The following is a 13,979-nucleotide window of genomic DNA, read 5'->3' on the forward strand; positions in this document are numbered from 1 at the left end:
TTACTAAAGCAAAAAAGACCTGTAGATTGGAATGCTGATAATCACCGATTCATACCCTGTTCAATGGCAGAGGATGACATAGCAGTTCGTTGCTGCTGATGGGATCGTCAGTGGATGTGGATGAGGTTTTCTTTACGTGACCTTAACTCCTCAACACAATGCTATTCCAAAGATTGTGGACAGCACATTTATAGAAAGTTTTGTAAAAGAAATAGGAACGGTTGACTAGATAATGGCAGATAGCAGGCAACAATCCTCCTTATGAAAATGGCAAAAGTATTATGATGGAAGAAGATAGCACATGTATTTATTTCTCATATCATCCCTTGTCAAATACAACAGGAGAGGTAATGAAGAGTTCTGAAAGATACGCCACCTATAACAAGTCAAAAAATATCAAAATATGACATTTTGTAGGAGGTTATCCAAACATAATTAATGAGTTGTTACATAAAAGCACAGCGGTGGCGCCTATTTGAGACCAGGTGACATGATCATCTTCGTGATCAGTTTTACACCCACTGGAAGGAACAGGTACAGTGAAATTCTTCTCCTGGTGACTTCACAGATTCACCTAGTAGCAAAGAAGCGGAAGGACAGTCATGAAGCTGAACTCCATGCACTGCGCAACGTACACTTAGAGGAAGGAAGGAAGGTATTAGTTAAGTCATCTCGCTTGTTGAGGAAACAGAATTTATTTTGCTACCAATTTTTATTGTATACTGCGGATCAATTTCATTATACAGAGATATTCACCATTATGTGATCGAGGTGGAACCGCTGCATGTGAGAAAATCGTGTGATGTGCATAATGTGACTCAGATTAATAAGTTCTGAGAATAAATGGGTGTACGAGAATGTGGAGGGACGACATTCACTGTAGCTATAATACCCACAGCTTGTTAACGACTCATTTCTGTTCATTATTTGCCTTTGAGTAGATGGTAAGTCAACATTCTTTAAGTGCAATAAGTTTCTTTAAATAGGATTTTATGCAATTATGAGGGGAAGTAATGTTCTGTATATTTCTTTTCTTGGTATCTGAGGTATACTGCGGAACAATAGGTGTTTCCTCTGATGTTTCATCCTTTGAAGTAGACTGATGAAACCGAGAAGGGAAGTTTTTCTGAGGCCACAACAGGGATTCCTGAAACCCAAAGGTTTTGGTTGACTTATTGTCTGTATATGTAGATTTAATGAGTCCTGGTGTGTTTTATGAGTCAATGACAAAGAAATCTCTGTGATAACGAAGGGGGAAGAGGTTAATGACTGCCAGAGTGGATGTATGATGAAATCGAACGACCAGAATAGTCTGAAAATTTGTGGCTAATATTGGTGCTTTTTCAGAGACTTTTACTAAATGATCGTGAGTGAGAATATCATGTGAATGTTACCCAATCACACTGCAAGAGGACAAGAGGTACGTGGTAATCCAGGACATAAAAGGAGAAGTCCAAATCCAGTAACATGAAGATATCACACGAAAGGTATTGGTTTTCAAATGAAATTAGAAGAAAAATTATGGTTTATTAAGTTTCTCTTCGTTTCAGTCCCAATGAACAGAGACAAGGCAAAATACAGTGAATAGTTGATGTGACCCAGTTTGGGTGCTAAGAGACGATGCTGTGATCCAAAATGAAAGAGGGAGTGTATATTATAGGTGTGTAACATACTTCAACCCTTCTTAAGAAACGTGTGATCACTGACATGGGTGACATTATAACTAATGCAAGAGCTTTCTAGTCCTGTCTGTTGCAGGTGGTGCACAATGCTCAGATTTCTTTTGTTCTTACAGATGACGAATATGTCCTTGGCAGAGTTAGGGATATAAAAGAAGGAAAGTAGCTTTTCGACTTTCTGGTAGCATGCAAGATATTTGAATGAAATCATTTTGATATTTCCACCCTTTTTTAGTTGTTATTATTAGCCCCTTATCATATAATATAAGGCATTGCGGGTAGCGAAGTAACATGATACATGATATCATATCGTATAACATGAAAAATTCCATCATGTCATACAGCATGACACTTGTCATGTCGTCCAGTGTAACACAACCTTCCACTGAAATTGAGGATGCTTGCAAGGCCACTCTGCCTTACTTTCTATTACAGATGCACAACATTCACCGATGTTTCCTATTGTAGATGCATCACACTCTCTACAATCATATAAATTTTTGCCTACTTGTCCTTATGCCTCAGATCATACATGTAACATGGGTTGCGTTTGGGGAAAAATTGATCCCGTCGGGGAAAAGTCAACCCCCCTCCAAAAATAAAAGAAGAAAAAGTTGCAACCCCACACCCCCCCCCCCCTGGAACAGACCCATATTCAGAAATTTTATCTCCCCCCCCCCCTCCCTAGAAAATCTTCTCGACGTACTACGTACACTATGCACGAAAATTTCCGTTACAACCTCTGGTACTTGTAAAACGGAGAGAGTACATAATATTTTGAACGGGAACCAATGTCCGTAAACGCACCGTATCCGCTCTACGAAGGTTTCATTTCAGATAGGCATCGCCCCCACGTCTGCTGAGGGAAACAGAAATGTCCCAGAGCTACTTGTCCTGGTGTGTAGTAGGGTAGACTGGACAACGTGTTCTATGTGAGACGGTCGCCTGATGTCACATAACTTTTGGCTTGCTGTAGAGACATAGGAAGATGTGCTGGCACCAGTTGTGACCGCGGCAGTAGAAACTGAAGAGACTCCAGGTGAGATGGAGAGTGCGTACCAGACCGTGCGTCGGAGGTGCAATATCTGTAATAAAGTCGGTAGTTGCCACATCGAGCCACTGTTGTTCTGCATTAGTGCCTCTTCTGTACGTAGAATATGCTGGGTTCTTTTTTGTTTCGGAATAATGTCAACAATTAGCTTTTAAGTCATAGTACAAACAAATGTGCGTAAGTGATAAATGGATGTTTCACTATGTTTCCTTGCTGTACTGGGTTACGCCTAATTAACTTCCTCAAGCAAAAGTGGATGAGTTGATGTCTGAAACGAAACCGTCACAGAACGGAAACGATATGTTTCCGCACAAGGATTCCTGTTCAAATTATTATGTACTTACTCCCCTCTGTAAGTATTGAAGTCTATAAGACGAATGTAACCAGCAAAACTGTAGGCGCCAAGCAATCCGACAGGTAATTACAGTACATGGCTCTGTGCTGTGGCAAAAGGACGAAAAAACTTTTTCTACTACAATCCTTATCCAAATATGCTGAAGCCAGGAGCCGAAAGAACCCGCGCACCTCCAGTCACTCTTCCCAGAGCACACATATGTTACGGGAGATGTGCAGAAAGATCCTCGCCACATTCAGTTGTTTATTTTGGCGGTCACTGTTGAGTAATGTGGGACGTTCACGCTTCCATAAACAGTGCACCAGTTCATCCAACGACTGCTTCCGGCCGATCGTGCCACTTAGCCCACTGTGTAGTATAGCCGACAATCCTCCAGCCAGTACGTCCACTTCCTCTTGCACGAGGGTCTTCGTATAAGGAAAGAACCCATTTTTTCCTGAAAACAGATTCGTTTTATTCTGAATTCTAATACACCATGTTTTTCCCCACTCTTCTGGATACAAAACACTTTTTTCAACACAAGTTCCGTTCAAGACGACGACCGTAGCCAGCTTACTGGTAGGGCCAGTACGCCCGCATGGTATCACTCTAAAGACCGCCGTCGGTGCCAACACCTTGCTTCATCAGTAACCTCCCCATGATCCATGTAATGCTCCCCGCAGAGTGGGCCAAACGAATTGAAGTGGGAATGTGCAGGATCCAGTGTGAGGGTGGATGAAGAAGAGCAGTTCAGTCAAGTTTTGTAAGCTCTTCTGCGTCGCTCGGACTTGTGTGTTATGGAGAAGCAGAAGTTCGTTTGCTTTTTCGTAGCGACGAAGAGGCTACAATCGTTTCTTCAGTTTCCTGAGGATAGCGTAATACACTTCAAGGTTGATCGTGGAACCATGAGGGAGGACATCTAACTAAGTAACGTCTCCAGATTCCCAGAAGGCCGTCGCCATGACTTTACCGGCTTTGGTCTTTGTCTTCAGAGGAGGGGCGGCGTGGCGCCACTCGACGGATTGCCCTTCTGTTTCCTGTTAGAAGTTTTCATTTTGAATGTTATTTACAAGGAAAAGAAGAGTGTAAGATCTAACCGAGACATGGAAAAAAGTTAAACTTTCACCCAATCTTAATTTGGAAAACTTTCGAGATACTGATCGAAATTTTTAAACTATATATTTGTTAATGTGTCGGAAATTTTATAACGTGGTGCGGTTAATATTTTCCTTCTATCTTTAAGTTGTTTTGGTTTTATATTCCCCTTCTCATTATTAATAAGAGAAGGAACCAGGTTTATTACATAACATCTATTCACAAAAACGTTCAAATGTGTGTGAATTCCTAGGAGACTGAACTGATGACGTCATCAGTCCCTAGAATTACACACTACTTAAACTATTTTATGATAAGAACAACACATACACCCACGCCCGAGGGAGGACTCGAACCTCCGGCTCTCTCTCTCTCTCTCTCTTCTAATACTGTCCCCTGTTGGGGGAAGTGTGTGGGGGAGTTTGAAGCCTTAGGGCTTTTACTCCACTGTGTACTTGTGTGTATGGTTATTTCTGCAGTTTCTGTGTGTCTGCGTGATGTGATGAATGTTCCATGTGTCTAGGACTTTCCTGATGCTGGCGAGGTGGTTGATATTATGGGGGAGGGGGGGAGAAACTGGATGTAGGGATTTTCTCTTCGACTTAGTCGTTGAAGATCGTCATTGGGCGTTTGTGCTTATCGCCGGACATGTCATATCGACCTAGGGAGTGGTTGAGGACGTTTCCTGATCTGGAACAGCCGTCATATAAGGCCCTTGCCTGATCTTTGAAACGCTCTTTCAGGGGTGGAAATTCAGCAGCGGCGTGCAGATCATCGATAGGGAATCCGAGGGGTAGATGCAGTGCTCTCCTGAGGGCGCGGTTCTGTTGCCTCTAGAGTTTGTCCAGGTGCTGATTTGCAGCGTATCTCCGGACAGGGCATGCATACTCCACTACTGGCCGTATAAGGGCCTGATAAACGTTCACTCCTACAGAGGACGGAAGGGAGCTCAGTGTGTTGAGGACTGGGTATAGGATGGACATTCGGGCACTGACCTTCCTGTGGGTCTCATATACGTGGGGTTTCCAATTAAGACGAACGTCCAAGGTTATGCCAAAATACTTGGCGGTTCTGCGCTATGGAAGTTGGGCTCTGGTTAGGTGAAAGTGGCGGGGGGGGGGGGGGGGGGTGTTGAGGAGGTCTGCACCTCCCGAGCCTACGGGTGATCAGCATAGCCGGCGTCTTTTCAGAGTTGATGGTGATGCACTAGCGATGGGCCTAATTTTCTGTGTCATCTAAACCCCTTTGCAGCCTACAGATGACCAGGTCCTAGTTCTCATTTCGAGTGTAGAAGGCTGTGTCATCTGCGTGCTGTGCGGTGTGCACCAGGGAGCCATTGGTGTGCCCACAGTGTACTTACTATAGTAAACGTTCCCCAGGACCGATCGCTGTCGCACCCCAGCACGAATACGCCTTTTGGTGGAGGTGGCATAGTTTGACAGAGAAAGTTCTATCCGTGAGATAGCTTTCGATCTGCTTAACTATGCTCCCGGGGAATGCTTGTGTGTAGAACTTGTAGAGGAGCTCTCTATGCTATACTGAGTCAAAGGCTTTGGCTACGTCTAGTAGCACTATCCTGCAGTAGCCTCTGTGGTTGAAGCCCTCTGTGGCTGCTTCTACCACTCTCGTGATCTGTTGTGGGGCAGATTGGTCCTACCTGAATCTGAATCGGACATCCTGCAAAAGTTTCTCTCTGGTAATGAGGTCTTGTATGGGTATTAGTAGGAGGCGCTCATAGATGTTGCTCGGAGTTGACAAGAGACTAATCGGCCTGTAGTGCTGCGGGAATAGACTGTCTTTCCCTGGTTTGTGTATCGCGACCACTTCCGCGTGTTTCCAGGAATTGGGAACTCGCGGGAACGAGTAATCTCACTGAAGACGTTCGCGAGGTGTGTGATCGCCGCCGTTGGGAGGTTTTCAATTAACTGATTGGTGACACTGCCGGGTCCTCTGGCCTTTTTTGTGGGGAGGGACCTAATTATTCTTGCCACGTCTTCGGGGCCGAAAAGTGTGGGTCCGTCCTGTGGGTCCACATCATTGAGGAAGACAGCCAGTTGACAACTGACTACCTCTTCATTTTCTTCATCCTGGGGTTCTGCCACTTGAAACTGCTTCTCGAAGGAGCCGGCGAGGGCGTTGGCCTTCTCAGAATGTCTGTAGACCAGACCCCGCTCGCCGTGCAAGGGCGGCATCCTAGCGAGCCATTTTGTGAATTGTTTAGTTGCTTCCCATAGTGCGTGATTGTCTACTTTGAGAGCTGTGAGGCGGCTTTGGCTTTGCTGGTTTCTGTGCTCAATGAGCGCTACCTTCAGCTCTCTCTGTGGATGACTTAAGCAGCCTCCTGGTGCCCTGATTTCTAGCAATCTTTGACTATTTTGCCACTCTGTTCGTACGTAAAATCCTAGCTAGCAAGTGTTCCGGAAGCTGTACTTGCGGGGGCAGCCCGTCCTTTTGCGAGTGGGTGGGGGGGGGGGGGGGTGAGGGTGGGGGTGGCGTCTTCCGCTGCCTGAAAGATAATACCTGCATTTGTAAAAATTTCGAGAGACTGATCGAAACTTTAAGCTATATATTTGTTAACTTCTCGGAAATTTTACCACAACACGGTTCGGTGAATATTTTTCTTCTACCTTTAACTCGTTTTGATTTTATATTCCACTTCTCGTTATGAATAAGGCAAGTAACTAGGTTTATTATATATCAGCTGTTCACAAAAAATGTTCAATTGTGTGTGAATTCGTAAGGGACGAAATGCTGAGGTCATCGGTCCCTAGACTTACACACTACTTAAGCTAATTTACTTTAAGGACAACACACACACCCATGCCCAATGGAGCACTCGAAACTCCGGCGGGAGGGGCCGCATGATCCGTGACATGACGCCTTAAACAGCCCGGCCACTCCGCGGTGCAGCTGTTTGTAGTTTCCTGCTTCAAATCCTTAACTGATTCTGTTTTGAGCACTACGCCCAGTAACACATTCGCCGCCTGGTGTTGTCAACTTATGAAGACAGCTTCCTGATACTTTCATGGATGGCCGTACTGGTTTGTAATTACAACAAGTAATGAAGTAGGCTTCATGAAGACCTTTAACGTGTGCAGATGAGCTTATTATACTACTGTAAAACTGTAATACAGGTCTTCGTAGAGTGAACTGAAGAACAGCTAAAACAACGTGTTGGACTCATCGAAAAGTAGGAATACGTCTGTAAGTCACGATTCCACCATTGTTAGACTGTAGCTATTAAATTGCCCTGTGCTGTTCTTCCCTTATTACGGAAATATTTTCGTAGCATACAAGTTGCCAGTTTCGTACTTATTAGTTATATATTCATACAAATTCATGTAAATTTTCTCCAGCATAACTCCTTATACCAGTAAGTAATTTACTTTTAGACAGACATGCAAAGACAGTAGTTTTCTTTCTGTTATATGAAAGGAATCAGATGTTATTTGTGGGCCAACTTCTAAATTTTACACTTTAGTTACTATTTTGGAGAAACACGGCGATAGCGGGTAAATGCGTATCACGTATTGTCAGTACAGCACTGTGGTTCTGCCAGAAACGATCGCCGCTCCATGAACGTTTTCCTACGTCACGTTCTCAACAATGGAATATCGCTCTACGTCAGCAGGTCGTTTCCTAGCAACATTGCGGTGCTGCTTCGTAGCGAGCGATCTCGTGTTGAAGCGTCTCGTGCTATTTCGTTGGTGCTTTGTGATATTAAGAGAGTTGTAGCAGAGGATACGAACTTTCTGAGTTTGTTAGATCTATTCAGAGTTTCAGATACAGATACAGGAAGTCAGTGACACGCCAGGCGCAGCTGAGGAACAGGGGTAAGTGACCAGTCGCCATTTTTTCTCAGTCATATCACGCTTATACAAAGGTCATCTGCTGTCGTAATTCACTATTACTGCTTGCCGCTGTTACCTAGATTAAGCAATACATGCAAGACGTGAATCGTTAAGTCGTACCAGCTACATTTTGTTGTGGTCTCTGGTTACTTCCAGTTATAGTAGTTAATGTACGTGCACGATGTCGCAGCCATACAATCTGGTAGCAATGTGTGATATTTGTAAAGAGATATGACATTTTGTTATATCAAGCTGTGTACACCTCCTCGTGTTCTGTACAGCTACATACGTTCTCGTTTCCATAAACAAATAGCAAACAGGTATCTTTCTACTTATTAGGCAGATAGTTAAACATTTTCTTCAGATGCAAATAGCTTATTTCGTGCTACGTGATTCAGCATAAAAGTGGGTAAACGGGTGCCTTTAGTGCAAGCTAATGTTTTCCATTTCGTCCGGCCTTTGTAATCGGTTCACGAGAATTATAACGGAGAATCATGAGACAAATGTAGGTAGCCAAGATGATTTTCATTCGTGATTTCAGTTGATTCGAAAATGAAATTATATGAACTTCGTTTCAATCGCAGCAATTTATGCTGCGTTCTTACGTAACTGCCTAAGGAAATCCTCGACAATGGTGACACTTTTCAAAACAACCAAGACTATAATTCTGATTGAAGCTCTGCTCTTAGGTCCCAAACGTTCCTTAGGTCCCAACCTAATTGCAACCTTGGAAATCTTGGCAAGTGCTCAGGAAAACAGGGAAATATTTCTGATAACGTAACTACTACATTGAGCTAGTTTCATTAGCCGTTTTTTTACTATCATCTAATTCCCTATGACCGATGATAACGGAATCTCAACAGCAATACACATCTAAAATCTGTCCAGAACGTATGCGTACTTTAGCCAAAAAGCGTGTAATAAATTTTATTTGCCTCTGAAACTTAGGTTTTACTACGTGATTGTGTGAAGAAGAAATTTTATTAGTTTTTACATTTTGCAGAAAGAATCATGCAGTCAACAACGTTGTGTTGGCAATCAAACTTTCTCTGGAAGCTGATAAAACGCCGAATTATTCTCGCAGATCATAGGAGAGCTGTCGTTAAAAGGCACATAACTCGATTAGCTGTTCACGCCAAAACACATTTTTGATATTTTTCGCAGTTTAAGAGTTCGTTACTTGATTCTTAAACGTGCACAATCTTTCTGCCGCGCAAATGTTTTATTGCACCATATTCTTGTGCTGGTACCTCTTCGGGGGAGGTGTGTTCATCGTAAGTGGAGTGTGGAGTTCAATCCTTTAGGCTGTCTGGATGCTACTGCAGAATAGTTGGGCCACTGCCTACTGATAAAATAGAGAGAGAAACAGCCAGAGTTTCCTCTGCTACAGGGGAAGGATTGTCACACTCCCTGAGAGTCGGGCGTTCTCAGAGCTTGTAAGTGACTCAAATTTTGATGCTATCGTATTTCTCCCAAGTTCCCAAGATTGACAAATGAAGACTTACATAGTGAACGAGAAGGAAGTTTGAGAGAAAGTGCATAACGTTTAACCACAACTCATTTGACGTAGAAAATTATTCTAACAAGCAATTTCGAAGAAGTCTGTAATATCAAAGATCTGCATTTCATGAGCAGCATTATAATTTGATTACGTATTCCTCGGTGAAAAATAGTTGACAGACGAAATGACAATCTGCTTCGACGCTAATAGGCTAGAGACAGATCGATATGGAGGTTTGGAATATGACTGGAGAGCTATAAGATGCTTACCCAACAAATTTCTGGCACCGTTTCACACCCTACGCGATCGACATCCTGACGAGTGAGCTATTTTATCATCTACGAAGGGGATGTGTTATCTGTATTGAGCGGTGGAGCTTTGTAGGGGCTAGGGGGCGCAAACACCTTAGAAGAAAGCAGAAATATTTGACAAGAAAAGTCTAAAATTTCATCTTATAATTACAGTTATCGAGTGCATTATTGTAGACCTGGCAGCATCATCTTTGCCGCACACTCCACCAACTTGTCGCTGGCGCAGCACATTTTTCAGCTTGATCTCCTCACCTATAAGTGAGTATTATACTTGCTCTGCTCTGCAGAAGTAAATGGTATATCTATAAATTTTCTACTGCGAGCGAAAAGTATAGTAAAAGAAGAATGTATGATGAAGAATATAATTATTATGCATTGATTCACATTTATTGAAAAAGACGATGTCCAGCGTCCACAGTATGTTGTGTGTTAGGCGTCTGAAAAGTCATTGTAAAGCAGCTCGACCGGTATTGTAAAATAAACCAAAAGAGTTTTTTGTTGGGAAAAGTAATTCATTACTCTGAATTAAACTTGACTCTACTGAATCTTTGAGCAGGAAAATGAGAAAGGTATGGGCGTATCATACGAAATTTCTCCCACAACTGCAAAAACAAAATAGAACCACGTTATTGGTAAGACGTTAATCACATCTTTCATTCTTCAAGCAGCCCGAAATTTTTTTGGTGTAAATTCAGAGTGACATAGAAAAATGGAAACATTTCTACTATCCAGTAACAGTTGAGGTGATACAGGAAATAAATTGCATTCATAGTAATTGCAGACTTACAACTTCATCATTTACGAAACATCGATGGCATTTATCACTTTAAAAAAAATTACGTCATTTAGATGGCGTGCTCCTGTACGAACACATTCGTGAAATCAGCTGTTGAAATGCCTGCAACATGTTAAGTGGGATACTCTGAATTGATCCGGAATTCTCAGTTTTAAGTTATCCAGGGTTCTTGGTAGAGTTTTGCAGACTTTGCTCTTGTGATCTAGGGGCCATGTAATGTCACCGAATCGTGAGATCACACTGTTGCCAAACAATTGTCGCACATATGCCATTGATAGCCGTGGAGTGTGTGATGTCGCCTCGTCCTGTTGAAGCCAGGCCTCTTAGACGTTTGGAAAGTTGTTCCATGCAAGTGTAAGGGAAGTTCGTAACATCTCCACGTACCGATCGGCATTGATAGTTATTTAGTTTCCCTGTTCATTTGCGAAAAACTACGGTCCATTAATCACACGTGATGAAACAGCACACCATACTGCCACTTTACTAGCGCTCATGAACGTCATTAGGAGTTGTGTTTACCCAGTAACGGTCGTTCTGTTTATTCACATAACCTGGAGATGAAAATGTGCCTCATCTGACATCAACAACTTATTTAGAAATTCATCGTCATTGTTTTTTATGTTATCACTTGTTAACAGAATCCTAATCGTAGCCGGCAGTCGTTGTCCTTCAATTGCTGCAACCACTGCTGCTTGCTTACGAACTGAAAGCCGTGTGCTCCGTAAGACAGACTCGCGTGCAAGATCAGTGTTCGCTGTTAGAACGAACACTTCTTGGTCGTCCTATTTGTTTCTTCTTGAGGGCAGATCCATTCCCGTCATAGTTACTAATCCAACATTTTATCTCGTGTTTCGACGGAAAGGCATTGTGACGTCCTAAATTATAAAAACGTCATAACTCCCTCTGGGCCGGTATCAAACTATCATTGTTTTTATAACACTTTTTATGGCTAACGCACACAGTTGTCCGTTCCACTCATTCATGACTACTGAAATGGCGGACTGTTTACTCGCTAACTGTCACGAACCCACAGTGCTGCCACTTGCCGAAGGCTGCCACTACTGATTCCAGACATTCTCGTTATTCTGTGTCGCCCTGTATTTAGTGAGAAACGATGGAGCACTGATCACATTATGTTAACGTTCTGACTTTCCACGTATTTCCAAGGCAAGAAATTCTAATCTCACTGGCTCTCAATTTACGATCTTCAGACAGGTAGCATCTTCTGAAATTTTACCTCAGAAGCTGAACGCTGCCCTGGAAGTGGCTATCCAGTTAGTTGACAAAATTGTATCAAGTGCGGTGAATAGTCGGTTCCTACCAAGTACTATGTAATGGTCTCAATATTGGTGACCAGTCCTTAACTTTTGATATATGAGTCCGGTGGTTCCCGAAGGGTGGTATCTTCAGCTGTCTGTATACGCTGAACTCATAGGCAGGACTATTTCTTTTGATTCAACTGAATGCCGAGCTTTATCATTCATTCACTGATGAAAGCTGTATATTTTCCTTAGACTTATCTGAAATCCTTAATAAACTGAATGTGAAACTACACGGTAGACACGACACAATTCTTGATGGCAGCGATGCAGTACGTACCTCCTTGCGAAAGACAGAAGAGTGGAAGCGTGGCCTGGACGCTCCCATTCGTCGTTCCTTCGATTTAATGAACTTATATATGGGCAACGGAGCTGTGTCAACGAGTGGAGAGTCGGCATCAGTGAAGTCTCGGAACAGCTTCAAGAAGGGTTCAATATATATTTTTCTCATTTATCTTTAGAAGACTGCCAGTGCAAATTAGCAAGATAACCTTTAGCGACTGATGTGAATGGACGTTCTGATGAAATGCAAGAGGAATCAGTTGAATGTCGTTGGAGTGCTAAAGAACAGTTTCAACAAATGAGTTTGGAATAACTCTGGACCCGTTTCCTTCCTGCGTATCCAGGAGTGGCAACGGAAGCCTCGTAAAATTCTCATCTAAAAACCTATGCGAGACCGGATTCTCGACACTAGCCATCATGAGAAGAAAATACCGCATTCGCCTGAACGTGGAGAGTGACCTCAGATGTGTTTCAGCTGGTTGGTAACCAGAAATTAAAGAACTGTTTGAAGAAAACCGATTTCAACTTTCTCATTGGTGCTCTCATTATTTCTTGTGATCTTTACACGCATAAGGAATGTTACAAGTGAAGAATATTCTTCAAATGAAAATAATATCATTAGGTACTTGACATAAGGACGTTCGGACGCCGCAGTTTTGTATTACTCCGCGTTTGATAATCCTCTCCTACTAAAGTGTGGATTGCAGATTGTTGTCAAATACAGTTGTTAACAACGAGGAAATAGATAAAATAAATAGTGATAGGGGGATTGATATCTTCTGAAATTGTTGTGATGGACAAGAGGTAGAAAACGTGAGATGCACTGCTCTAGACGGAACAGTTGCGAGGTACTTCCTTGAGACGGAAGTGAGGTTCATTCGTGGACGGCAAATGTCGCTCCACTTACTCCTAAACTGGTTGCGAATTTGTCGGCATCAAGACATACGAGATACTGTCTACACTGCACTGAGCAGTGCATGGCCAAGTGGCCCACAGAGCTACATCTGCAACTCAAGAGACCGCACAAAACTGAACAGACAGTTGTCTTCCAGACTGCATGGGATTTCGTAATGGAGTAAAGTCAACATGTCTGTTCTGTTATAGAGTAGACCTACTGGTAGCCATTTCTTGCGAATGCAAACAGTCATCAAAGACTGTAAATTGCACTTTGTGACACAGTGACTGAGGTTGACCTGCAAGTATTATACAGAGCAACGAAAGTCCTTCAACGCTCGAGAAAATTTCAAATCTTGCAGTTAATATGGGTATGCTACAGGCCTTTTCGCCATAAGTATCTAACAAAACTGTCTATCATTACGCGGAGTGCTCTATTCCCGCGAACCGAAGATATGCTACCGTTACTGCTGACTTGCAGCTTCTCAAAAGTCTTAACCGTCAATTATGTGGCATTCCACAGATGAAACTAACACACTTATTTATGAAAGAAAGTGATAGTCAAAGCTTTTCTACTCATCACCCTGATGTTTACACCCACAACCTGTGCAAATAGTAAAAAAAAAATTTCATGGTCATGTCCAACATAATATAAATTTATGTAAAGTACACGTTTTAATCTATCGCGAAATTAGGTTGGAGGTCTTGTGCTGAAACCAAAATACACCGGAATTGGAATTACCCATAGTAAATACCAACCAATACCCATAGTATTTTCTCTCTTTATATGTTTTTGTTATTATTGAGTTGTCAGGTGAAGTAATGGTAGGTAGGAGTCTATAACCACTATAATTATTATAACGTTT

The sequence above is a fragment of the Schistocerca gregaria genome, chromosome 6 (genome assembly GCF_023897955.1).
Source record: "Schistocerca gregaria isolate iqSchGreg1 chromosome 6, iqSchGreg1.2, whole genome shotgun sequence".
NCBI classification, from domain to species: domain Eukaryota; kingdom Metazoa; phylum Arthropoda; class Insecta; order Orthoptera; family Acrididae; genus Schistocerca; species Schistocerca gregaria.